This window comes from Podarcis pityusensis, assembly GCF_964106645.2.
Source record: "Podarcis pityusensis genome assembly, chromosome: 18".
NCBI classification, from domain to species: Eukaryota; Metazoa; Chordata; class Lepidosauria; order Squamata; family Lacertidae; genus Podarcis; species Podarcis pityusensis.
The window spans coordinates 11,284,805-11,295,661 of record NC_138043.1 but is presented as its reverse complement, the minus strand read 5'-3'; the positions used below and the strand labels follow the sequence as shown (position 1 = coordinate 11,295,661).

At 49.0% G+C, this 10,857-nt stretch overlaps 2 long non-coding RNA genes across 3 annotated transcripts; both read right to left on the bottom strand.

Annotated features, from left to right (window-relative positions):
* Positions 1-2,949: 2,949 nt before the first annotated feature.
* LOC308467199 lies at positions 2,950-10,843 on the bottom strand. 2 transcript variants are annotated; one of them, XR_013981160.1, is made up of 3 exons: positions 10,624-10,843; positions 6,690-6,849; positions 2,950-6,560 (listed from the first exon to the last, which is right to left on the bottom strand). It is a non-coding gene; the product is annotated as an uncharacterized lncRNA (long non-coding RNA). The 2 variants fall into 2 exon arrangements; XR_013981161.1 differs by lacking the exon at positions 10,624-10,843 and adding an exon at positions 10,454-10,561.
* On the bottom strand, positions 7,296-10,334 carry LOC308467200. The gene is made up of 3 exons (XR_013981162.1): positions 10,057-10,334; positions 9,045-9,333; positions 7,296-7,432 (listed from the first exon to the last, which is right to left on the bottom strand). It is a non-coding gene; the product is annotated as an uncharacterized lncRNA (long non-coding RNA).
* Positions 10,844-10,857: the final 14 nt, after the last annotated feature.

The following is a 10,857-nucleotide window of genomic DNA, read 5'->3' as shown; positions in this document are numbered from 1 at the left end:
ATCCAATAGTATTAAAAGAACTGGCAGATGTGATCTCAGAACCACTGGCAGTCATCTTTGATAATTCCTGGAGAACAGGCGAAGTCCCAGCAGACTGGAGGAGGGCAAATGTTGTCCCTATTTTCAAAAAGGGGAAAAGAGAGGACCCAAATAATTACCGCCCAGTCAGTCTGACATCAATACCAGGGAAGATTCTGGAGCAGATCATTAAGCAAACAGTCTGTGAGCACCTAGAAAGGAATGCATGGATTTCTGAAAAATAAGTCATGTCAGACTAACCTGATCTCGTTTTTTGACAGAATTACAAGCCTGGTAGATGAAGGGAACGCAGTGGATGTAGCCTACCTTGATTTCAGCAAGGCATTTGACAAGGTGCCTCATTATATTCTTGTAAAGAAGCTGGTAAAATGCGGTCTTGACTATGCTACCACTCAGTGGATTTGTAACTGGCTGACTGACCGAACCCAAAGGGTGCTCATCAATGGTTCCTCTTCATCCTAGAGAAGAGTGACTAGTGGGGTGCCACAGGGTTCTGTCTTGGGCCCGGTCTTATTCAACATCTTTATCAACGACTTGGATGATGGACTCAAGGGCATCCTGATCAAATTTGCAGATGACACCAAATTGGGAGGGGTGGCTAACACCCCAGAGGACAGGATCACACTTCAAAACGACCTTGACAGATTAGAGAACTGGGCCAAAACAAACAAGATGAATTTTAACAGGGAGAAATGTAAAGTATTGCACTTGGGCAAAAAAAATGAGAGGCACAAATACTAGATGGGTGACATCTGGCTTGAGAGCAGTACATGTGAAAAGGATCTAGGAGTCTTGGTTGACCACAAACTTGACATGAGCCAACAGTGTGACGCGGCCGCTAAAAAAGCCAATGCAATTCTGGGCTGCATCAATAGGAGTATAGCATCTAGATCAAGGGAAGTAATAGTGCCACTGTATTCTGCTCTGGTCAGACCTCACCTGGAGTACTGTGTCCAGTTCTGGGCACCACAGTTCAAGAAGGACACTGACAAACTGGAACGTGTCCAGAGGAGGGCAACCAAAATGGTCAAAGGCCTGGAAACGATGCCTTATGAGGAACGGCTAAGGGAGCTGGGCATGTTTAGCCTGGAGAAGAGGAGGTTAAGGGGTGATATGATAGCCATGTTCAAATATATAAAAAGATGTCACATAGAGGAGGGAGAAAGCTTGTTTTCTGCTGCTCCAGAGAAGCGGACACGGAGCAATGGATCCAAACTACAAGAAAGAAGATTCCACCTAAACATTAGGAAGAACTTCCTGACAGTAAGAGCTGTTCGACAGTGGAATTTGCTGCCAAGGAGTGTGGTGGAGTCTCCTTCTTTGGAGGTCTTTAAGCAGAGGCGATGGTGTTTCCTGCTTGGCAGGGGGTTGGACTCGATGGCCCTTGTGGTCTCTTCCAACTCTATGATTCTAAGTGTGCAAATGTTTGTTATTCGAGAGAGGCTCTAAAAGAGAGTTTTCCTCCCAAGTGGTAAAATCCTGTATACGTGCTACTTGTGTTCTGAAAGGAGAATTACCCCTCTTCCCTCTATAGTTTAAGTGAGGAGGGTGATTTTGCTGCAACTTTTGAGTTTGTGAGTCTACATCCGTGTTCCAATCTATTTCGGAATGTGCTGCGCAGTTAACCTAATGTTTCTGCTGCAAAAGCCTAGTTGAGCACAATGCTCTCTCAAGCTAAAATGCAGTGTATGTATTTCATTAAGCATATGCCTAGGAAAGTACGGTGTTTCTCCTAAGAAAAATATCTGAGTCCAGTTTTAACTTTGATTTGGACAGAAGTTATTGTAAGGCTCCTGATATGAGTCTCTATAAGACTTCCTGGCCTCTTTTCTTAGAAAATGCCCCCCCCCCCCCGTTTCATTCTGTCTCTTTCAGGGGTTTTTCTTCTTCTCCTTCTTACTTCTGTGCCAGGTAAATTTACTCCCGCGTAAGCTTCCTTTAAAGGAAACTGCAAAGGGGGGGGGGCATAGATTAGGCTTACTATTCCTCTGCAAGTTTAGGAAAAATTGTTCACTTTTGTAATCCTTTTAAATCAAATCTATGGCTGTTTTAACTTTTAAATCAAATCTATGGCTGTTTTAACTATGCTTTATAAGAGATCCTCTCCCTATCTTAGGAAAAATGTTCACTTCAATCTTCCTTTAAAGATCATTTCTCTAGGAACTTCCACTCTTTAGTCTAAGGAAGTAAACTCTCACTCAAACTAGCTTCAAGATCTGCTAAAAGGGTTCTGTATAAAGTTGGGTACTTTTATTTTCCTCTTCCTTAGTACATGATACATGATAGGAGCATGGCTTGTGGTCTCTTCCCCAGTTGTGTCTGTGTACATAAGTATGTGTGTGTCTCTCTGGTAGTACAAATCTTGCTATGAACCATGTATTTTAGGGTTGGACTAGATGACCCCAGGGTCCCTTTCAACTCTCCCAATTTGTGGCTGTGTGGAGGGCCATGTGTCTGCAAGCATGTGATGAGTTGAAATTCAGCCCAGCTTTGCTCTTTGTTTTTAAAAGGTGAGAGTCAAAACCGTGATGTTTTTGAAGCAGAGCTGGCAATATCAAGCATTTGAGTGATTACAGTGTTTATCATTTTGTCTATTATTTACAAAAATCTGACTTAAAAGTCTGTTCAAAGTCAACTACAAATACAATATGTGCAGTGTGCATAGGAATTCATTAACCCCCCCCCCAATAGTCCGGCCCACCACAAGGTCTAGGGACAGTGGACCGGCCCACGGCTCAAAAAGGTTGCAACTCCATCCCACTCCTACTTGCCTGCAAGCAGGAGCAGGCTGGGGTGGTCATGGCGGCGCGTTGAACTGTATCCCCCCCCCCCCGTGGTGATTTTCTTGTGTCAAAATGAGAGTACCCCTAAACATTTTTTAGAAAAAAAGCACTGCGTTATACCATAAAATTATATATCAATGGCAAGATAATTTTAATGAAGAATGTAAGGCAATAACTTTTATGAAGGATTATTTATCACAACAGAAGTCATACAGAAGAAGCGTGAAACACACAGAAAAACTGATATACAGGTTAGACTGCCAGGTTGGCACTTTGCGAAAAATAAGTGGGTTTTGGGTTGCAGTTTGGGCCCTCGGTCTCTGGCTAACCCTTCTACAACCGATCCGATTTCCCCTGTAAAAATACCAAACCATTTTATATGTAGCAGGAACTACACAGAATCATAGAATTGGAAGGGTCAACTAGTCCAACCCTCCTGCAATGCAGGAATCTCCACAAAAGCATCCATGAAATAGGGCCTCTCAGTGGAGCCTGTGAGCCTGGAGTGAATCCTCTTCCTTTCTTAAAATATTGTGTAGTTTTGTTTTGTTTTGTTTTGATTTCCAAAGGAAAAAGCTATTTGTTTTTGCAGGCACTTTCTGGGACTTGAATCTGTATTCATAAACAGTTATTTTGCAGCAAAAGGAGGATCTTACGCTCTGTTACTTTTTCATCTCTGAATGTAGTCTAGGAGGAGGTGCAAGCCCTGAATGTGTGCTGCAACAGCAAGAAGGATGCTGGAGGAGGAAGCAGGAAGGGTGCGGGGTGAGTTCGGATTCTGAGAGGTGCCCAGCAGGGCTCGTAGGGCAATTGTAGTGGCTTGGAAGGTCAGGAGGTAAAGACAAATACAGTCAAGTGGTGATACAATTGAATGAGTGGTTTATCCAGTCCTTAAAAAAAAAAAAAAAAACATTCTCTTAGGTTGCTTTTGGTTCAGTATTTATCTTGCAAGTTATCTGTTTGCATGCGTATCCCGCTGAACAGGAGGAGTACCCCTCCTGAGGGCTGGGGACCCCACAGCAGCCCTCCCTCGCCACTGCAAGTCTGGTTTTATTTTTCTTCATTCAGCTGCCGGACAACCCAGCAGCCTGGCCTCTGTTTGCCAGCTGATGTCACAAAGTGCTGCTTTGCAAGCAAGCCTTATAATGCCCTGCAAGGGGGATGCTTGTCAGAGGACAGTGAGACTTGGTAGAGAAAGATGGATTCTCCAGGTAGGAGGCCTAGAGGAGATGAGTGGCAATATTATTATTGTGAGGTGATGCTATTACAATTCCAAAGGGAATGTCAAGCAGGCAGGGAGGGGGAAGAGAGAGAGTGGAATTCTGGTGGAGACGGAAGCTGGAAGGAGGCTTGGAAAGGGAGTTTGAAGGGGGGGCAGGTGAGAGTCGGTTGAGAGCGGTGGGTTCTAGAAGGGGGCCCGAGGGGGGGGCTGAAGCTGAGCTGGACTTAGAAGCAGCAGCACAGCTGCCATCGCTCTGAGCATGTGGCTGTTCAGTGCTGAGAGAAGGGGGTCTCTCCCAACTTGGCGGCAAGAGGATTCCATTAATTCAGGTGAGCCATGGAGCCAGGGCTTGGCTTTGGAGTATTCAGGAAAGGCGCCTAGCAGGCTTCAGCTTGCATGGGGCAGGAGCCTGGTGAAATTACTTCCGAATTATTTCTTTGCGCCATCGCTGCGCGTGATACCTGATCAAAAGGTCCCTGCCCCGAGGGGCTTACAGTCTTTAATAGGACACAGGGAGGGAACAGGGAAAGGTTGAGGTCCAGGCTGGATCCTGAGTCTAGGTCTCTGAATTTAGACTGTGGGATTCCCAGACATTTTCCCACCTGTAACCTCTTCCTCTGTTTTTTATTTTCCTTTCTGTCTCCTAGGACAAAAAAGGCTCCTGAGACGCCAAACCATGAAGGAGGCTGGAGTGAATCAACCATTGGAGTTTGTGGTAATTCCATGGGGAATCCATTCCCCACATGTGCAGGGAGGTCATGGCGCTGACCTGAGTGAAACAGGGCTGGGTTGGGGGGTTGCAGTCCCGTCTCGCCCCAGCCCCTTGCTCCCCTCCTTCCAAGCCAGGGGTCAGGTGCCCAGGCAGGAGCAGGCTGGCAGCCTGTGGTGACGTGGGCATGGGCAGCCTGGCAGGGGTGCTTGTTCTGCCCCCCTAGAGAGTACAATGTCCTTCTTCCTTTGCAGGGCCGTGGTTTGGGGAACCAGCAGCAGCCCAGTGGTGCAGGGAAACCCAGCAAAATCCGGAGGTATGTTGTGACCTTGTGTGGCAGGGGAAGTGTTTCCCAGTGATCTTGGGGGTGGAGGAGGAAGGCCTGATTTAGAGATCCCTATAGTTTTATGGAGAGGGTTTCTCTGTGGTCCAGGCAGGGCCCTAGCTAGGGGGTGATGAGGTGGGCCCCCGCCAGGGGCGCAGGTGAGGGGTGGGGCACAAAATTGCCTCAAAAAGATGTCCAGAAATATGTCTAAGTATATAGATGATAATAATAAATATTATCATCTATATATTTATCTGGAACTCCTCCAAGCAATCAGTCAAGAGGTGATACAATTGAATGAGTGGTTTATCCTGTCATTAAAAAAAAGGAGATATTTTTCTTAGGTTGCTTTTGGTTCAGTATTTATCTTGTAAGTTATCTGTTTGCATGCGTTTTCAGGTGAACAAGGAGGAGTACCTCTCCTGCGGGCCGGCAACCCCACAGCAGCCCTCCCTCGCCTATCATGGCATGGAAGTGCAAAAAAAAGAAGAAACATCTTTGAAGGTCAGATGAGCAGGACCAGCACTCTCTGCCCAGCCCAGAAAGGAGGCGGGAGCCATCAATGTTTGTTCTGACAGCCTGGAGGCTGCTGGAGATGCGAAGCAGGTAGGGTGCGGGGTGGGTTCAGATTCTGAGAGGTGCCCAGCAGGGCTCGCAGCACAATGGTAGTGGCCTTTCTGCTCTAGAACCAGGCCTTTGGCTAATTAAACAATGCATGGCCTTTTAAACATGCTTGTGGATTGGGAGGTTGGCTTATGAGTTCATTTTTGTTTTTAATGTGTATGCTGTTTTTTTATTTTGTCTTTTTATGCTGCAAGCCTCCCTGAGAGCTTCAGATGAAGGACGGCATACAGATTAAATTAATCAACTGACTGATTAATGATCATGGCAGTTTCCCAGAATCTGGAGGTGAATTGTCAGGCTAGAAATGGAAAGCGGGAAAAGGAGTCCCAAGACCCCCTCGTGCCTTGGCCTGCGTTCCCTCTTTGCCTGTGTCCAAAAGGCCTTTAAAAAAGTGCCACCACCTGCGCCACCACTGGAACCCGGAACCAGCACCAGCAGGGCGCAAGCAGAGAGGAGGCTTCTCTGCACGCGGCTGAGGCAGTGGATTCGCCAACACAGCAGCTGCATGCACCTAGAGGCACTTTGAGGATGAGGAAACACCACTTCTTCCCCGGCCACTACCCAGCACCAGCAGCCACCGGGTTTTCCAAAAAGCACCGCCACCAGTGCAACCAAGCACCAGCACCAGCAGAGGATCGCAAGCAGAACCGAGGCCACTGGGCAGGCGGAGACGGGGGAATTGAGGGGGGGTCGGGCAGGGCTCTGATGGTCGCCCAGGGGCATGTCCTTGCTGCCGCCACACAAGTAAGTCTCGTGAGGCTCTGATGGGGTACCAGGAGTCTCCTTGACGGGGGTGCGGCTCCGAGCAGATGACCCCCGCTGAGGATTCTTTTTCCCACCTTCCTTCGCTGATCCGACCTGTGAGAAAAGAAAACAATTCACCATCAGTGCTGGGAAGAGGGGAGAGACTTCCCAGAATCCCCTGCAACCTGGCCTGACCCTGCAAGGCTGTCCTTCGTCTTCCCTCCTCCTCTGTCCGCCACACACCTCCTTGAGGCATCCAGAGTCCCCCAAGGTGTCGCCCTTGTAGGTTTCATGGTCTAAGCTCAGGGACGGTCTGAGTCAGCGTCTCTCTGGGAGTCAAGGGGTTTCTTCCCATTTGGGCTCCTCCTGCACACATCCTTGGAGTTGCCGATATCCATTGAAACTTCAATAACAAAACATAAAAGCCACCAAATTAAAATTATTCTAAAAACAGGTAACAAATCCTAAAAGCAATCAGCGGCTCTCCAAACAACTTCAGAATTGCCAGGGACAGGGCTTTCAACTCCCAAATACCTTGTTTAAACAGGGATACCTTTAAATTTCTCATAGAAGCTAATAGCGAGGGAGACGGATGCACCTCACGAGTGAGGGCATCTCACAAACGGGAAGCCACTGCCTTGTCTTGGGTTATCACCAACCGGGCACCCTGGCAGCCTTGTGTTAATCTTGTAGATGCAGGGTTGCGTGGGCAGAGGACTTCTGCCCACAAATGGGGCATCTTTTACCCCGGCCAGGCTAAACATGTCCACTCCCTTCCAACCTTTCTTCATCGGACTGTTCCCCACCCGTTCCAGTTTGTCCCTACCCTCCTTTAAAGTGTGGGACCCTCAACTGGGCACATTCCCACTGATGTTCAGGGAAATCACACCTGGCCTAACAGGCCTCTCATTCCAGGCACCGTTTTGGAAGGAAGCAGCACTTTCTCTGTTTTTTAAAAGGTGTTTTTTTTACCAACATGGTAAGTTCTAGACAAAAACGAATGTGTGACTGATCATGTATCACATCCTCTTTCTGGAGATTCCTGCTTTAGCTGGTCAGTCGAAGCTGGTCCCAGGATTGTGGCCACTGTCGCCTGCTGAATGCTTCCGGGAGCCGCTGATGAGAGCGGAGTGCAGGGTGGGGACCAAAGGTGGACACACGACCCCAGAAGGAGCACCACATGTCTCTCCCCCCCCCCCCGAGACTGTCGCTCCCCTAAAACACCACAGGTGACTGGCACCGTTTTGGAAGGAAGCAGCACTTTCTCCGTTTTTTAAAAGGCGTTTTTTACCAATATGGTAATTTCTATATGAAAACGAATGTGTGACTGATCGTGCATCACATCCTCTTTCTGGAGATCCCTGGGTGGTGGTGATGCTGCTGCTTATATCTTCTTTTTTGATATAAAGAGGAAAGGGGAGGTTGGAACATAAACCATCTGGTTCTGAAACAGGTCTCCCAGCTCCTCCTGGAAGCGGGACATAACTGAATCACATTGGCTGTGGGTGAATGCGACCGTCCCAGCTGGATTACGCCAGTGGCACTGGTGGCAGCGCTTTCCTAAAGATCTCCCAGACCCAGGAGACAAGGGAACGGAGGCCAAGGCATGTGGGGCTCTGATGGGGTGCCAGGAGTCTCCTGGATTGAGGTGTGGCCCCCTCAAATTCATACTCTACAGGTGTTCTATGAATCCTGCTAACGTTTTCAGAGAGGGAGATGGCTGCGTGACTGGACCTTTTGTTAGGTCTGCTAGGGTCACATGCAGAGGGAGGATGCTCCAGACAGGTGTAACAGGAAGTTCAATTGGCTGGATCAATATCCTCCTGTCTGTGTCCACTCTAGGCAAACAAGGAATGTTGTATTTGACTGCCAAAAGGATTACATCCCACATATTTTACCCTGTGCAGTCTTTAAACCTCTTTTCTTAGGTTCTTAAAGAATAGCAGTTGTTGCTCACTGAACGAAACCTGTTGGCAATCTGTGCGTCTCCATGAATTGACAAACTCCCATCACCTTTGAGCATTGTATATGCCAGGGTTTCCCAGGCTTGGGTCTCCAGCAGTTTGGGGACTACAATTCCCATCATCCTTGACCACTGGTCCTGGTAGCTAGGGATGATGGGAGTTGTAGTCCAACAACAGCTGGAAACCCAAGTCTGGGAAACTGGTATATGTTGTTGAGAGCTGGTGGGAGCTGGAGCCCAAGCACATCTGGAGGGGAACAGATGGTCCACATCCCTGCACTAGAAGAATCCAGCAAGTGTTGCTTTTCATTCAGAGGCCACTTGAAGCCAGAGCCGAGTCGTGCAGGGAGGCAACAGATATTCTTCTCTGTTTGCTGATATCTTGGGATCCCAGGAATTTGTTTTTCATTGGAATTATTGGTCCAAGTCATTAAGCCTGCAGAGTATTCTCCCTCATACCTGTCAGGAGCCAGCTGGCCATAAATCCCACCATGCAAGTCTGAGTGAACCCTTTATTACCATGAACACAATCAGCACAGACTTGGCGGAGTGTGAGGCCTAATGAGCACAGCAGCTTATTCCATGGGTCAGTTGCCGAGACTGAGGGTCCTGCCTCCTCTACAAGGGTTTGAGACCCATCGGCTCCCCTCACCTGCTTTAGCCGGACAGTCGAAGCCGGTCCCAGGATTGTGGCCACTGTCGCCTGCTGAATGCTTCCAGGAGCCACAGATAAGAGCAGAGTGCAGGGTGGGGACCAAAGGTGGACACACGACCCCAGAAGGAGCATGACATGTCTCCCCCCCCCGAGACTGTCGCTCCCCTAAAACGCCACAGGTGACTGGCACCTACAGACATGACTAGAGCAACACCAAGTATATTCTATCATCTCCCCTCAAAAAGGAAAAAGTCCTCCCTGCCTGCCTCCTCTGTTACCGGAAAAATCCGAGGGCTCCCTTGGACAAAAACAAAGACACCAACCAGGATAACGTGGAGCAAAACAGCAGCCTGTAGGCTTGGCCTTTATTGAACTGTTGCAACAGGGTGTTCCCCTCACTTGCAAGAGAGAGGAAAGACCCAGAAAGATGGTGTGCAAGACCTTATAAAAACTTTTGAAATTCCCACCCTGTAGATCAAGCCCACCCCCAGAAACATCATGCATACATTACAGAAAGGAGGGGTTGAGGGAGGAGTTGTGGTGGTAACCTGAGTGTCCTGTCACCTGGCTGGTTCCTCCTTTCCCCCTCCCCATGAGTCACTTCCAGGAGACAAAGGGGAGTTGGCAGTTTCCTGCCCCCAGAGAGAAGATCTGATCATTGTCCTTTGTTTCAGTCCATGCTGAATCCACTCCCATATGCAAGTTCTTTGTGATCTTGATGGTCTTCTGTCTAGGACCATCAGGGTTGGCATAGCAACTGGGCAGGGCTCCTGTGGATGTGCTGGGATGGTGAAGGGATTATGGCTGACCAGAACCAAGCCACCCCCCTTTGATAGTCCTTGTCATATGGAGTAAAATAAAAATGGAACAGTGCAAATCCAATGTATGGTTGATTTTTCTATGAATTTATAACAGAAGTGTGGCATATGTAGTGTGTGAGTGTGTGAAGTTTGTACAAACTGAATGATTGGGGTGGGGGGTTCCTGCTACACCTCCCAGTACAGTCATTCGGGATGAATATTTTCGGGTTGCTCTCTGCGGTGACCCAGAAGTAACGGAGCCCGTCAATTCTGGTTTTGCCGCTTGCGCATGTGCAGACGCTCAAAATGAAGCGCTGAATCGCGACACACGCAGACGCACAGACCCGGGTTGCGTCGGCTTCTGGATGCGAACGGGGCTCCGGAACGGTCCCCCTCTACAAGGTTTCATCAGTTTAATCCAAATAAATCATGCACCACCCTTGAGCAATGCCATCCGGGCAATTCTAAAACACGGCTTCCAAAATCAATTTGAGAAAGTAAAAATATTTAACATATGAAAGCAATACCTGCGACAGCCAGAAAAAGCCTAGGGCTGGGAAGCTCTTCTTTTCGGGGGTTGCCAACTTACCAGCCTCTTCCTCGCACTCCGCCTGGCGCAGGCGCACAAGGCCCTAGGGCTGGGAAGCTCTTCTTTTCGGGGGTTGCCAACTTACCAGCCTCTTCCTGGCACTCCGCCTAGCGCATGCGCACAAGGCCCTAGGGCTGGGAAGCTCTTCTTTTCGGGGGTTGCCAACTTACCAGCCTCTTCCTCGCACCAGGCCCAGTTCCCTCTCCCGGCTTCTCTGCGCACGCGCCCAGCCTTCCGGCGCTCTCTTCCCGGCAAAAGGCGTCGCCAAGGCCGGGGACGCGAAGTAGATGGAAGGAGGCCTCCCGCCTGGGTCGAGGGGGACGAGCGGCCTCTGCGGCGGATTAGAGGCGACGGAGGCCATTCCGGACGGGAGGCTGAGCGAGCTCGGGTTGCCTCACGGCCGG